We start from the raw sequence: 13,409 nt of genomic DNA on the forward strand, positions 1-13,409 counted from the left end.
TGTGTGTATATATATGTGTGTGTGTGTGTATATATATATAGAGAGAGAGAGAGGACAGAGAGACAGGAGAGAGAGAGAAGAGAAAGGACGGAGGAGAGAGAGGAAGTAAGGGGAGAGAGAGAGAGTAAGGGGAGAGAGAGGGTAAGGAGAGAGAGAGTAAGGGGAGAGAGAGCAAGGAGAGAGATAGAGAGACTGGGCATGGTGGCTCATGCCTGTAACCCCAGCACTTTGGGAGGCCAACGTGGGCAGATCATGAGATCAGGAGTTTGAGACCAGCCTGACTAACATGGTGAAACCCCATCCCTTCAAAATACAAAAATTAGCAGTGTGGTGGCATTCAGGAGGCTGAGGTAGGAGAATCACTTGAACTCAGGAGGTGGAGGTTGCAGTGAGCCAAGATCATGCCACTGCACTGCACTGCACTGCAGCCTGAGTGACAGAGTGAGACTCCGTCTCAAAAAAAAAAAAAAAATTTGGCCGGGTACGGTGGCTCACGCCTATAATCCAAGAATCTGGGAGGCCGAGGAGGGTGGATCACCTGAGATCAGGAGTTCAAGACCAGTATGGCCAACATGGAGAAACCCTGTCTCTAATGAAAGTACAAAAATTAGCAGGGCATGATGGCGAGTGCCTGTAATCCCAGCTACTTGGGAGGCTGAGGCAGGAGAATCTCTTGAACCCAGGAGGTGGAGGCTGCAGTGAGGTGAGATTGCGCCACTGTACTCCAGCCTGGGCGATAGAGTGAGACTCCATCTCAAAAAAATTAAAAAAAGATATTTTTGAGGTCCTGAGGATGAAAGAAACAGCCTAGACTCATAATGCTAAGGAACTCAGAAGTTTAAAGGTTGGGATGAGGAGTTCCAGCAAAGGAGAATGAGAAGTAGCAAGAGAATTTTTAGGATACAGGGCTTGGGAGACAAATATGAGGGTTTGAATGTGTTTTGTCAGTTCTTAGCTATGTGAGCTTGGATCACATCTTGGTCTCCAGCTGTAAAATAAAGATAAAGAAGCCTATCTTAGAGAAAGCTATCATAAGGTTGTGGCTAAATCACTCTTTTTTTTTTTTTTTTTTTTTTTGAGAAGGAGTCTTTCTCTGTCACCCAGGCTGAAGTGCAATGGTGTGATCTCGACTCACTGCAACCTCTGCCTCCCGGGTTCAGGTGATTCTCCTACCTCAGTCTCCCGAGTAGCTGGAATTACAGGCATGTTCCACCTGGCCTGGCCAATTTTGTTTTTTTAGTAGAGATGGGGTTTCTCCATGTTGGTCAGACTGGCCTTGAACTCCTGACCTCAGGTGATCCTCCCACCTCAGCCTCCCAAAGTGCTGGGACTACAGGCGTGAGCCAGCATGCCCCACCTGGCTAAGTCACTTTTAATGTAAAGAACCTGATTCCTAATCCTAGCTCCGGCACTTACTAGGTGTGAGCTTAGGTAGGTTACCTGATTTCTTTAACCCTCAATTTTTCACATCAGTAAAATGGGCTTAATAATCGTATCTATGGCAGGGCGAGTTGGTTTACGTCTATAATCCCAACACTTTGGGAGGCCGAGGCAGATGGATCACTTGAGGTCAGGAGTTCGAGCCCAGCCTGGCCAACAAGGTAAAACCCTGTCTCTACTGAAAATACAAAAATTAGCTGGGTGTGGTGGTGCACACTTGTAATCAGAGCTACTCTGGAGGCTGAGGCAGGAGAATCACTTGAACACGGGAGGCAGAAGTTGCAGTGAGCTGAGTTGAGCCACTGCACTCCAGCCTGGGTGACAGAGTGAGATTCAGGCTCAAAAAAAAAAAAAAAAGTACCTACCACATAACTTACTGTGAGGATTACATAATTAAGTCACTTACAAATATAGAACTGCCAGTCGTGCGCAGTGGCTCATGCCTGTAATCCCAGCACTTTGGGAGGCCGAGGCAGTTAGATCACAAGGTAGTGCTCGAGACCAGCCTGGTCAACATGGTGAAACCCGTCTCTACTAAAAATACAAAACTTAGCCGGGCATGGTGGCATGTGCCTGTAATCCCAGCTACTCGGGAGGCTGAGACAGGAGAATCGCTTGAGCCTGGGAGGTGGAGGTTACAGGGAACCAAGAGGTGGCTCAGGAGTGTAACGACGGCGCGATCTTGGCTCAGTGCAACCTCTGCCTCCCAGGTTGAAGCTTCCATGGAGAAACTTTAGGGATATATTACGCATATATTATTATGTCTGTAGTATAATACCTTCCAGAAGAAACTGGAAGCTTCCAGAATAAGCTAGAAATGACACCTATTTCTTTACATTACTACTCTTAGCAACTGACAAATGAAGTGAATGTGCACTAACGAAGTGAATGTGCACTAAGGAAAGAGGAAGTCCTGTGTATGCAGGTTATTTATTGTGGCTGGAACTTAGACATGTGGGGAAGTAGCAGCATGAGCCGCGCCCTACCCAGGCAACCACTTTTCACTTGGACTCTTGGAAATGTTTGGAAGCAGCTGGGCACGGTGGCTCATGCCTGTAATCCCAGCATTTCGGGAGACCAATGGGGCAGATAACCTGAGGTCAGGATTATTGGAGTTGGAGACCAGCCTGGCCAACATGGTGAAACCTCGTCTCTACTAAAAATACAAAAATTAATAGGGCGTGGTGGCAGGCACCTGTAATCCAGCTACTCGGGAGGCTGAGGCAGGGGAATTGCCTGAATCCAGAAGGTGGAAGTTGTAATGAGCCGAGATCGTTCCACCGCACTCCAGCCTTGGCAGTGAGCCAAGATCGTGTTGCTGCACTCCAGCCTGGGGGACAGAGTGAGACTCCATCCCAAAATTAAATTAAAGTAATAAGGTTAGGGACGGTGAAGTCTAATCCATTCATTTGTAAAATGAGGGCTCTGAGTCACAGAGCAGTTACAAATGACTTGCCCTAGTTTCGCTGGGTTGCACGTGCCCTGGATGGGCTCTAAGCCTAGACAAACGTCTTTCACTTCCAGTTTAGTCTTCTTTCCTTTGTATTACCATGGTTATAGATTTAGCAACACACTGGTGTGACCCAGGCAGACATTCTTGCTTTATTATATATATTGGTCTGTCTTGTTTGAACTAGATTACAAATTCATGTCTTTTCTTATTCCATATTCTGATTATGGTAATGGGGATATCTGTATTACCACTGCATGTGGTAGTAAGTTGTGTAAGGTGGGGGAACATCTTAGAATGGAAGGAAATCTTATATAAGAGTGTGAACTTTGTCATCAGACAGCCCTGAGTTGAGATTCTATTTAGTAGCTGTGTAATCCTGGGCACATTACTTAACTATGCTAAGCGCAGGTTGCCCCCATCTATAAAAATAGGGAAAATAGTACCAATCAAATAGAAGCATTAGATGGATTAATGCCTGACACATACTAAGATAGAAGTGTCCATTCAACCTCTCACTGTTAAAAACTTGAATAGCTTTCATGTAAATCACCAAAAGGGGTGTATTTAGTCTGTTAAGAGTTAGTATATCACTTGGTAAATAAGAATGAAACTCCACACTATAATGTAATGGTTTCCTCTAAAATATCCTTCTTGGCCAGGCATGGTGGCTCATGCCTGTAATCTCAGTACTTTGGGAGGCCAAGGCAGGCAGATTGCTTGAGCTCAGGAGTCCGAGACCAGCCTGGAACACATGATAAAACTCTTTATCTCTACAAAAAATACAACAAAAATTAGCCTGGCATGGTGATATAAGCCTGTAGTCCCAGCTACTTGTAGGGGCGGGGGTCTAAGGCAGGAGGATTGCTTGAACTTTGGGAGGTTGAGGCTGCAGTGAGCTAGGAAGGTGCCACTGCACTCCAGCCTGGGTGACAAAGTGAGACCCTCTCTTAAAAAAAAAAAATCCTACACATTCCTGTTTCAGTACACAAGTTTCTCATCCTCTCCAAAGGAAACATTCATTTACATTAATCCTTCTATCAAAATGTTACAAAGTGCTTTTTATAACATAAGACACAAGATTAGTGAGATACAAATCATAGCCCCAAGTAGCTTACAGTCTCACAAGAAAAACAGACTTTTTTCTTTTTTTTTTGAGATAGAGTCTTGCTCTGTCACCCAGGCTAGAGTGTAGTGACATGATCTCGGCTCAATGCAAACCCACTTCCTGGGTTCAAGTGATTCTCCTGCCTCAGTCTCCCGAGTAGCTGGGATTACAGGTGCCCACCACCACACCCGACTAATTTTTGTATTTTTAGTAGCAGCTGGATTTCACCATATTGGCCAGGCTGGTCTCGAACTCCCGACCTTGTGATCCGCCGGCCTTGGCCTCCCAAAGTTCTGGGATCAGATGCATGAGCCACTGCACCTGGCCCAAAACAGATATTTTAAAAAGTATTCCAATATAAGATAATGAATGTTGTAAGATGGGTGATCAGAGGCTGCTGCAGGAACCCAGTTGGGGGCTGGCACCTCAGTATTTGTAAGGTAGTGGTGATAAAAAACGACTTTCCTGAGGAAATAACACTTGACTTAACTAGTCTGGAAATATTCATGGGAGAAAGGACATTCTAGGCAAAGACATAATGTGCACCAAGGGAAGAGGAAGTCCTGTGTATGCAGGTTGTTATGGCCGGAACTCAGACATGTGGGGAAGTAGCAAGAAATGAGACCAGATGCGTAGACAAGAGCCCATGATTAAGAGCTCCTGCTAAGGATTCTGAATTGTACCCTGTAAGCCAGTAGCTTCCAAAGTGGCTTGGCAGAAAGAATTTACAAACCTCTGTCATTATCAGTTGCACTAGGTAAGAAAACTCTTCCTTTTACCTCCCGTTTCTTTTTCATCTTCATTTGTAATCACTTCTTTTATTGTTTGTTTGTTTGTTTGTTTTTGAGACGGAGTTTCGCTCTTGTTGCCCAGGCTGGAGTAAAATGGTGCCATCTCGGCTTAGTGCAACCTCCACCTCCCGGGTTCAAGTGATCTCCTGCCTCAGCCCCCTAAGGAGCTGGGATTACAGAAATGTGCCAACATGCCCAGATAATTTTGTATTTTTAGTAGAGACAAGGTTTCACCATGTTGGTCAAGCTAGTCTTGAACTCCTGACCTCAGGTGATCCACCTACCTCAACCTCCCAAAGTGCTGGGATTACAGGCAGTGAGCCACTGCACCCAGCTGTAACCCCTTCTTTTTAATCTTCATTTAATCTTCAATGTGTTGGCACAGATTCCTAATGACTGAAGTAAAAGGTTTCAGGTGCACTGGTTTCTCTACCGTGTTAAGGCAAAGAAAGGACTGTTGAAGTACTATTTATTCAAATTGTAAAGCTATTTGGATCACGTTTGTGGTTTCCAACATGATTTAGTAATAGCCAACACTTAGAGAGAACATTCTAGAGCATGGTGCTAAGTGCTTTTATTTCAATTACCTCCTTTACTCTTCACAATACCCCATGAAAGAGTACTATTATTATCATGATTTTTGAGAATAAAAAGCTGTTATTTAAACTGGTTGAAAAACGAGCCCAAGTTCAAATAGTGAGTAAACGCTGGAATCAGAGTTTGAACTCGTGCGGTCTGAGCGCCCAGCTACCTGTACCTTGCTTCCTGACCTGGTCATTTCTGTCCTTTTTCAAAAATCTCGGGTCCTTTGGAGTCATTCTTTCTCCCTACACTCCCACAGCTCTTCAGGATCACCTGCTGGTGTCCAATTCTGTCCCCTTTCATTCACTTAAGGTTTTGGCTCCTTCCTCTTTTTTTTTTTTTTTTTTTTTGAGATGGAGGCTCGCTCTGTTGCCCAGGCTGGAGTGCAGTGGCGCGGTCTTGGCTCACCACAACCTCCATCTCCCAGGTTCAAGCAATTCTCCTGCCTCAGCCTCCAGAGTAGCTGAGCTCTTACTGTCTTCTTTGCAGAATTTTTTCTTTTTTCTTTTTTCTTTTTTTTTTTTGAGACAGAGTCTTGCTGTCGCCCAGGTTGGAGTGCAGTGGCATGATCTTGGCTCAGTGCAACCTCTGCTTCCCAGGTTCAAGCGAGTCTCCTGCCTCAGTCTCCCCAGTAGCTGAGACTATAGGCCTGTGCCACCACGTCTGGCTACTTTTTTGTATTTTTAGTAGAGATGGGGTTTCACCATGTTGGCCAGGTTGGTCTCGAACTCCCGGTCTCAAATGATCTGCCCGTGTCGGCCCCCTGAAGTGCTGGAATTACAGGCTTGAGCTACCACACCTGACTAATTTTTGTATTTTCAGTAGAGACAGGGTTTTACCATGTTGGCCAGGCTGGTCTCGAACTCCTGATCTCAAGTGATCCGCCTGCCTTGGGCTCCCAACATGCTGGGATTACAGGTATGAGCCACTGCACCCGGCCTCTTTGCAGCTTTTATTTACTCCAGTCTGTCCATCTTCCCCATCCACACTCATGCATTCCTCCTTTCTCTTCACCTCCCTCCTCGCCCAGCTTAGATTCCATGATCTTCCATTCTAATCATTCTCTTGCAAACACCCTTGATTCCCTTACTCTTCTCTTTATCTGTCATTACTGTCATGAAAAAAAAAAAAAGCCCAACCGTCTTAACTTTCCATATCTTCTGGAGAAACTGCCATGTGCCGGCAGGGCTCAGTGGCTCATGCCTGTAATCTCAGCACTTTGGGAGGTCGAGGTGGGTGGATCACCTGAGATCAGGAGTTCGAGACCAGCCTGGCCAACATCATGAAACCCTGTCTCCACTAAAAATACAAAAAAATTAGCCGGGTGTGGTGTTGGACACCGATAATCCCAGTTACTCAGGAGGCTGAGGCTGGAGAATTGCTTGAACCCAGGAAGCAGAGATTGCAGTGTGTCTAGATCCTACTCCATCCTGGGTGACAAGATTGAGACTCTGTCTCAAAAAGAAAAAAAAAAAAAGAAACTGGCATGTGTAGGCTGGCATGTGTAGGCTGGATAGTTTTACTTCCCTTTTTTTTTTTTTTACGGAGTTTCCATCTTGTCATCCAGGCTGGAATGCAGTAGCATGATCTCACTCAGTGCAACCTCCGCCTCCCGGGTTCAAGTGATTCTCCTGCCTCAGCCTCCCGGTTAGCTGACATTACAGGTGCTCACCACCATGCCTGGCTAATGTTTGTATTTTCAGTAGAGATGGGGTTTCACCATGTTGGCCAGGCTGGTCTCGAACTCCTGACCTCAGGTGATTCACCCACCTGCCTTGGCTTCCCAAAGTGCTGGGATTATAGGCCTGAGCCACTGGGCCCGGCCCTGGTTTTGCTTTTAATTCATGACCTCAGAGCTCAAGGAGCTGCTCAGCATAACCTGGAAATCCCTAAGGGGCAGCTCACTGGCTTTCAACACTCTTCAGTCTCTCTCACATTCTCTCTTCTCTTTTCAAACCTGCCCAACTGTCTCCCTCATCTCACTTTTAACTGATGACTGTGCCTCAAATTTCACTGAAAAAGAGTAACGATTAAGAAGAAAATCCAGGGCTGGGTGTGGTGGCTTACTTGTGTAATCCCAGCACTTTGGGAGGCCAAGGTGGGAGGATCACTTGAGGTCAGGAGATCGAGACCAGACTGGCCAACGTGGAGAAACCCAGTCTCTACTAAAAATACAAAATTAGCTGGGCACGGTGGTGGGTGTCTGTAATCCTAGCACTTTGGGAGGCTGAGGTGGGTGGACTGCCTGAGCTCAGGATTTCGAGCCAGCCTGGGCAACACAGTGAAACCCCATCTCTACTAAAATATAACAAATTAGCCAGGCGTGGCGGTGTGCGACTGTACTCCCAGCTAGTGGGGAGGCTGAGGCACGAGAATTGCTTGAACCCGGGAGGCAGAGGTTGCAGTGAGCTGAGATCGTGCCACTGGACTCCACCCCCGATGACAGAGTGAGACTCTATCTTAAAAACAAAAAAATTAACTGGGCACGGAGACACATCCCTGTACTCCCAGCTACTCGGAAGGCTGAGGCAGGAGAATCGCTTGAATCTGGGAGGTGGAGGTTGCAGTGAGGCAAGATCGTGCCACTGCACTCCAGCCTGGGCAACAGAGCGAGATTCTGTCTCAAACAAATCAATAATCAAACAAAAAAACCCACACATCGGCTGGGCGTGGTGGCTCACTCCTGTAATCCCAGCACATTGGGAGGCCGAGACGGGCGGATCACAATGTCAGGAGAATGAGACCATCCTGGCTAACATGGTGAAACCCCATCTCTACTAAAAATACAAAAAAAAAAAAAAATTAGCCGAGCGTGTTGGCGGGCGCCCGTAGTCCCAGCTACTCAGGAGTCTGAGGCAGGAGAATGGCATGAACCTGGGAGGCGGAGCTTGTAGTGAGCCAAGATTGCACCACTGCACTCCAGCCTGGGCAACAGAGCGACACTCCATCTCAAAAAAACAAAACAAAACAAACAAAAAACCTCTTTATCTGTCATGTAAAAATACAAAAAATATACAAAAGTAAAAGGTGCAAAACCAGATTCCTCCCTGATTTCACATTCTCCTATGGCTACATTTTTCTGCTGCTCTTCTCAACACAATTTCTCATATATGACTCCACTGTTTCCATCTCCAAGTTAGTGTTCAACCATTCAATCTGTCCCCGCCACATCACTGACCTGTACCTGCAAGGTAAGCAGTGGTTCCCACATTGTTAATGCAACAAGCACTTTTCTGTCCTCATATTCTTCGCTGTCCTAGTAACACAGAAGACAGCCTCCCACTTTTCCCTTCTTGAAGCACCTCTTTTCTTGCCTTTCATGACGCCACACTCACCTGGTTTTCCCTTTCTTCATTCAGTCTCCTTTTCAGAGATTTAACCTCTGTATGTGGAGGTCAGGGCTGAGTCCTGGACCTTTTTCTCTTGCTCCATATTTTCTTGGGTCATCCCATCGATTCTTTTTTTTTTTTTTTTTTTTGAGATGGAGTCTCACTCTTGTTGCTCAGGCTGGAATGCAGTGGCACCATCTCGGCTCACTGCAACCTCTGCCTCCCGGGTTCACACCATTCTCCTGCCTCAGCCTCTGGAGTAGTGGGGACTGCAGGCGCGTGCCACTATGCCTGGCTAATTTTTGTATTTTTAGTAGAGATGGGGTTTTGCCATGTTGGCCAAGTTGGTCTCAAACTCCTGACCTCAAGTGATCTGCCTTCCTCGGCCTCCCGAAGTGCTGGGGTTACAGATGTGAGCCACTGCACCTGGCCTGAACCCATCCATTCTTATGGCTTTAAATACTGTCTGTACCGATGACTTCCAAAATTTCATCTCTAGGCTGGGGCTCTCCCTTGTGTTCCAAGTGCCCATTTGACATTTCTAGTTGTATAACTAGGAACTTCAAATTCTCCAGGTTTTAGCTCAAATTTTACATCATTGAAGAGCCTTTTCCTGAGTATAAAACAGCCACCCTCTTCCCTCTCTCCTGTTACTCTGCATTATATTACCCTTTTTCCCTTTGAGCATTTATTCTAACCATCACAATTTTTATCTGTTTATTTACGATCTACCTCCTGCATTAGATTTAATTTCATTCATTTGACTTTCACTACTTGCCAAGTGCTGTACTAAGCACTTTATAAGTCTTATCATTTGATTTACTTTTTTAAATTTTTTTTGAGAGGGAGTCTTGCCCTGTTGCCCAGGCTGGAGTGCAGTGGCGCGATCTTGGCTGACTACAACCTCAGTCTCCTGGGTTCAAGCAATTCTTCTACCTCAGCCTCCCGAGCAGCGGAGATAACAGGCGCCTGCCACCGTGCCCAGCCAATTTTTGTATTTTAGTAGAGGCAGGGTTTCACCACGTTGGCCAGGCTAGTCTCGAGCTCCTGACCTCAGTTGATCCGTCTGCCTTGGCCTCCCAAAGTGCTGGGATTACAGACGTCAGCCACGGCACACGGCCAAGCCAATATTAATTTACTTTTTTGACTAGCCATATTAAAAGCTTGAAATATAAAACAGGTTAACCTCACATTGCTTGTGTTCTATTTTGGTGGAATTCAGAGAAGCCAGTGTTAGTAAACTGATTTTCATCTTATAGTTCCACAAGAAATTCCAACATGATTTGGTAATAAGTACCATTATGTTTCATATGTTTATATTTGTTTAAATGCACCCTCAATACTTATATTTTTGTTTGTTTGTTTTTGTTGAGACCCAGTTTCGCTCTTGTTGCCCAGGCTGGAGTACAATGGCATGATCTCGGCTCCCTGCAACCTCTGCCTTCTGGGTTCAAGTGATTCTCCTGCCTCAGCCTCCTGGGTGGCTGGGATTACAGGTGCACACCACCACGCCTGGCTAATTTTGTATTTTTAGTAGGGACAGGAGTTCACCATGTTGGCCAGACTGGTCTCGAACTCTCAACCTCAGGTGATCCGCCCTCCTCGGCCTCCCAAAGTGTTGGGATTATAGGCGTGAGCCACTGCGCCTGGCCAATGCTTATATTTCATTTTTTTTTTTTTTTTTTTGAGACAGGGTCTCACTCTGTCACCCAGGCTGGAGTGCTGTGGCCGGATCTCAGCTCACTGCAAGCTCCGTCTCCCGGGTTCACGCCATTCTCCTGCCTCAGCCTCCCGGGTAGCTAGGACTACAGGTGCCGCCACCTCGCCCGGCTAGTTTTTTTGTATTTTTTAGTAGAGACGGGGTTTCACCGTGTTAGCCAGGATGGTCTCGATCTCCTGACCTCGTGATCCGCCCGTCTCGGCCTCCCAAAGTGCTGGGATTACAGGCTTGAGCCACCGTGCCCAGCCTTATATTTCATATTGAAGAGACACACCCAAACACATTTACTTTTGGAAACTGTTAAGCAGAAAGAGGAAACACTGAAAAAATTTCTAGCAGAGATATACCAAGAGGTAGGTATTTTTTAAAAAGTAGCTTAAACTAGGTTAAACGTTGGCTTCTAAAAGATCAAAGCTGGATTTCCTCATGGAACAGCACACTCCCAGTTCTCTGAGGTCAGGGGGCAGAGGATGTAGTTAGAGCTGGTTGGCCTCATATGATGCCTTTTTCTTTTCCTTAAAGTCAGGATTTGTCCTTCTCTGTAATTGTAATCTCTTTGCCTGGCATTTGCTTTTGTCTGTGAAGCTGCCACCAGCTAGGTTTTAAGTAGCGAGTAGTATCGTGTAGGTCTAAATAAAAACTAAATAGCTTATTCTCTTTTTTTCCCCATATAGAACAGTTCTGTCGATTGCAGCAGACAAAAAGAACAATGAACATTTTTGAGACTTTTCTCAAAAACTCATCTTGAGAATGTATTTTCAGAAAATGATAAAGTTTGAATTATCAGAATAAAAAATAATGGCCTCTTCACAGTGGGGTGTTTTTTTCTAGTTAAGACATTACAATGATATTCCCACATCAGGCTTTTGGTGGCTAGCTTGATATCTGTCTTTGGACGTAAAATGATTGGCAGCATTTTCAGTTTACATAAAAGTTTGCGTAGAGCCATCGCAGAAAGAACTTGGGTTTTTGGAGTTAGATTTGAGTAGAATACTAGGTAGTATACTTATTAATTTTGTGACAGTAAATTAATCTGACTCAACTTCTATAAAATGGTGACTGCAATTAAAATCACAAATGTAAAATAGCAAATGCTCAACAAAAAGGCCCTCCTCTTTTAGGTGATTTCCTTTTAACACCTGATTAAAGGCAAAGGTTGACTTGATTTAGGATGAGCAGGATTTATTATATTTATTAACAAAGAGGTAAAGCTTTTTTCTTTCTTTTTTTTTTGAGACAGAGTCTCGCTTGCTCTGTTGCCCAGGCAGGAGTGCAGTGGTGCTATCTCGGCTCACTGCAACCTCTGCTTCCTGGGTTCTAATGGATTCTCCTGCCTCAGCCTCCCGAGCAGCTGGGATTACAGGCGCTCGCCACCACGTCAGGCTAATTTTCTATTTTTAGTAGAGACGGGGTTTCACCATGTTGGGGCCAGGCTGGTCTGGAACTCCTGACCTCAGGTGATCCACCAGCCTCAGCCTCCCAAAGTGCTGAGATTACGGGTATGAGGCACCATGTCTGGCCAGAGGTAAAGCTTCTTAAGGTAATCCGACAAAATGAGAAAAAGAAACCATGAAGAGAAGTGTGGGTGGCTATCGCCAACATGGTATTTGGGGGCAGTTCTCATCATTGTTTATCAAGGCTGCAGAATAGCTGTATTCATCTTTCTCTTTTACTACCCTTTAAATGATTGACCTATGTGTAGTGTGTATTTTTTTAAAATAGAAGCAGCAGCAACACTCAGTATGAGAGGATAATTTGCGTGCTAAGAGTAAATGGGGAAACAAACAGTACATAGAGACAAACGGGCAAAGGTGGAGTCATCGGGAACCTGGACTTGACTCAAGTATTTGTGGTTGGTAGTAGCTCATTATGTGTGCTTGGACACCAGGTGGGGCCCCCGCAGGCCAAGCAAACGTCAAGACCAGTTTCGCACCCTTGTTCCTCTATCTCCGGACCAGCCAGAGCCACCTACTCGTATCATGTTCGCAGAACCCAGCACTGTTTCGAGGCCAGATGCACCATTTCAGCAATTCAGGGGGAAATAAGCAGTGTGGATAAACTGATAACCCATTTTTAAAAGTCGGCCTGGGTTCGCATTCAGAAGAAATGTCGACGCTAGCCATTTTTTAAAAAATGGGTGATTTGGTAACTCAGGGAGGTCTTTCCACTGTAATAAAAATTTGCTTGTTAGAACCGGGTGTTTTCTAAGAAGTGTATGGAAAAAGCCTTGATTCTTCTTCGCCTTGGGTGGTTTTTACGTCGAACACCTACAACTGCTACTGAAATCCCCCGCGGGACTTTCGATGTCTTCTAGGGCATTCTTAAAACTAAACCCATTCCTAAGCGACTCCCACCTCCCAAACGAGCCATATGCTTTAGTTTCTCCAGTTTCCAATTTTCTAAATCTTCAAAGTCGCCCCTCGATTTAGTCCAATCAAACTTTCTCTTCTTAGACCTCTTCCTTACGTTCGCACCAGGAAACTCCCAGGAGAATCACGTGCCCAGGCTTGTCCTTAATGGCGCTCCGTAACCCTCCCACTATTCCACCACCCTTCCTCGCCTACCGAGAGCTCCGCCCCGCCCCATTCGCGCTTCCCACCCCCATCCCCCGCGAAGTGCTTGCGCCTGCGCAGCTCCAATTCAGGCGCTTTCCCTTTCCTGGCGACCAATCCACTTCCTGCCTCGGGTCCTCGGAACACTCCACCTCTCCTCCGGGGCCCTGGCTTGAGGTGCTGGTAGTGGCTACCTTACGCATTACCTGTCTGAAAAACTCGCTCTTCTCATCGACTGGGAAATTTGGAAGAGCCATTAAGTGGGTGGCATTTATATGAACCTTTGCCCCGGACCCGCCACCCCAGAGTCAAGCTGAGGGCATCGGCATGCCGCGGGGAGGGCGATCAGGACTGTTTTTAATCGGGCAGTCGCGCGGACGGCCTTTTCCCTCTCGCCTCCTTCCGCCCCGCCCCCACTCTCAGCCCGGCCGCGCTGG

The 13,409-nt window shown here is 46.1% G+C and overlaps 1 protein-coding gene across 2 annotated transcripts in view; it reads left to right on the forward strand.

Moving 5' to 3' along the window:
• The first annotated feature begins 13,082 nt into the window (after positions 1 to 13,082).
• UPF2 (UPF2 regulator of nonsense mediated mRNA decay) overlaps positions 13,083 to 13,409 on the forward strand; it is a 134,810-nt gene continuing 134,483 nt past the window's right edge. Inside the window, exon 1 of one of the 2 annotated variants that reach the window (XM_023223128.3) lies at positions 13,083 to 13,232. The gene's annotated coding sequence lies outside the window, so the exon portion shown is untranslated. Of the gene's footprint in view, position 13,409 lies in introns of both variants that reach the window. The other variant, XM_023223127.3, reaches the window with a different exon arrangement.

Source organism: Piliocolobus tephrosceles, chromosome 9, assembly GCF_002776525.5.
Source record: "Piliocolobus tephrosceles isolate RC106 chromosome 9, ASM277652v3, whole genome shotgun sequence".
Classification (NCBI taxonomy): Eukaryota; Metazoa; Chordata; class Mammalia; order Primates; family Cercopithecidae; genus Piliocolobus; species Piliocolobus tephrosceles.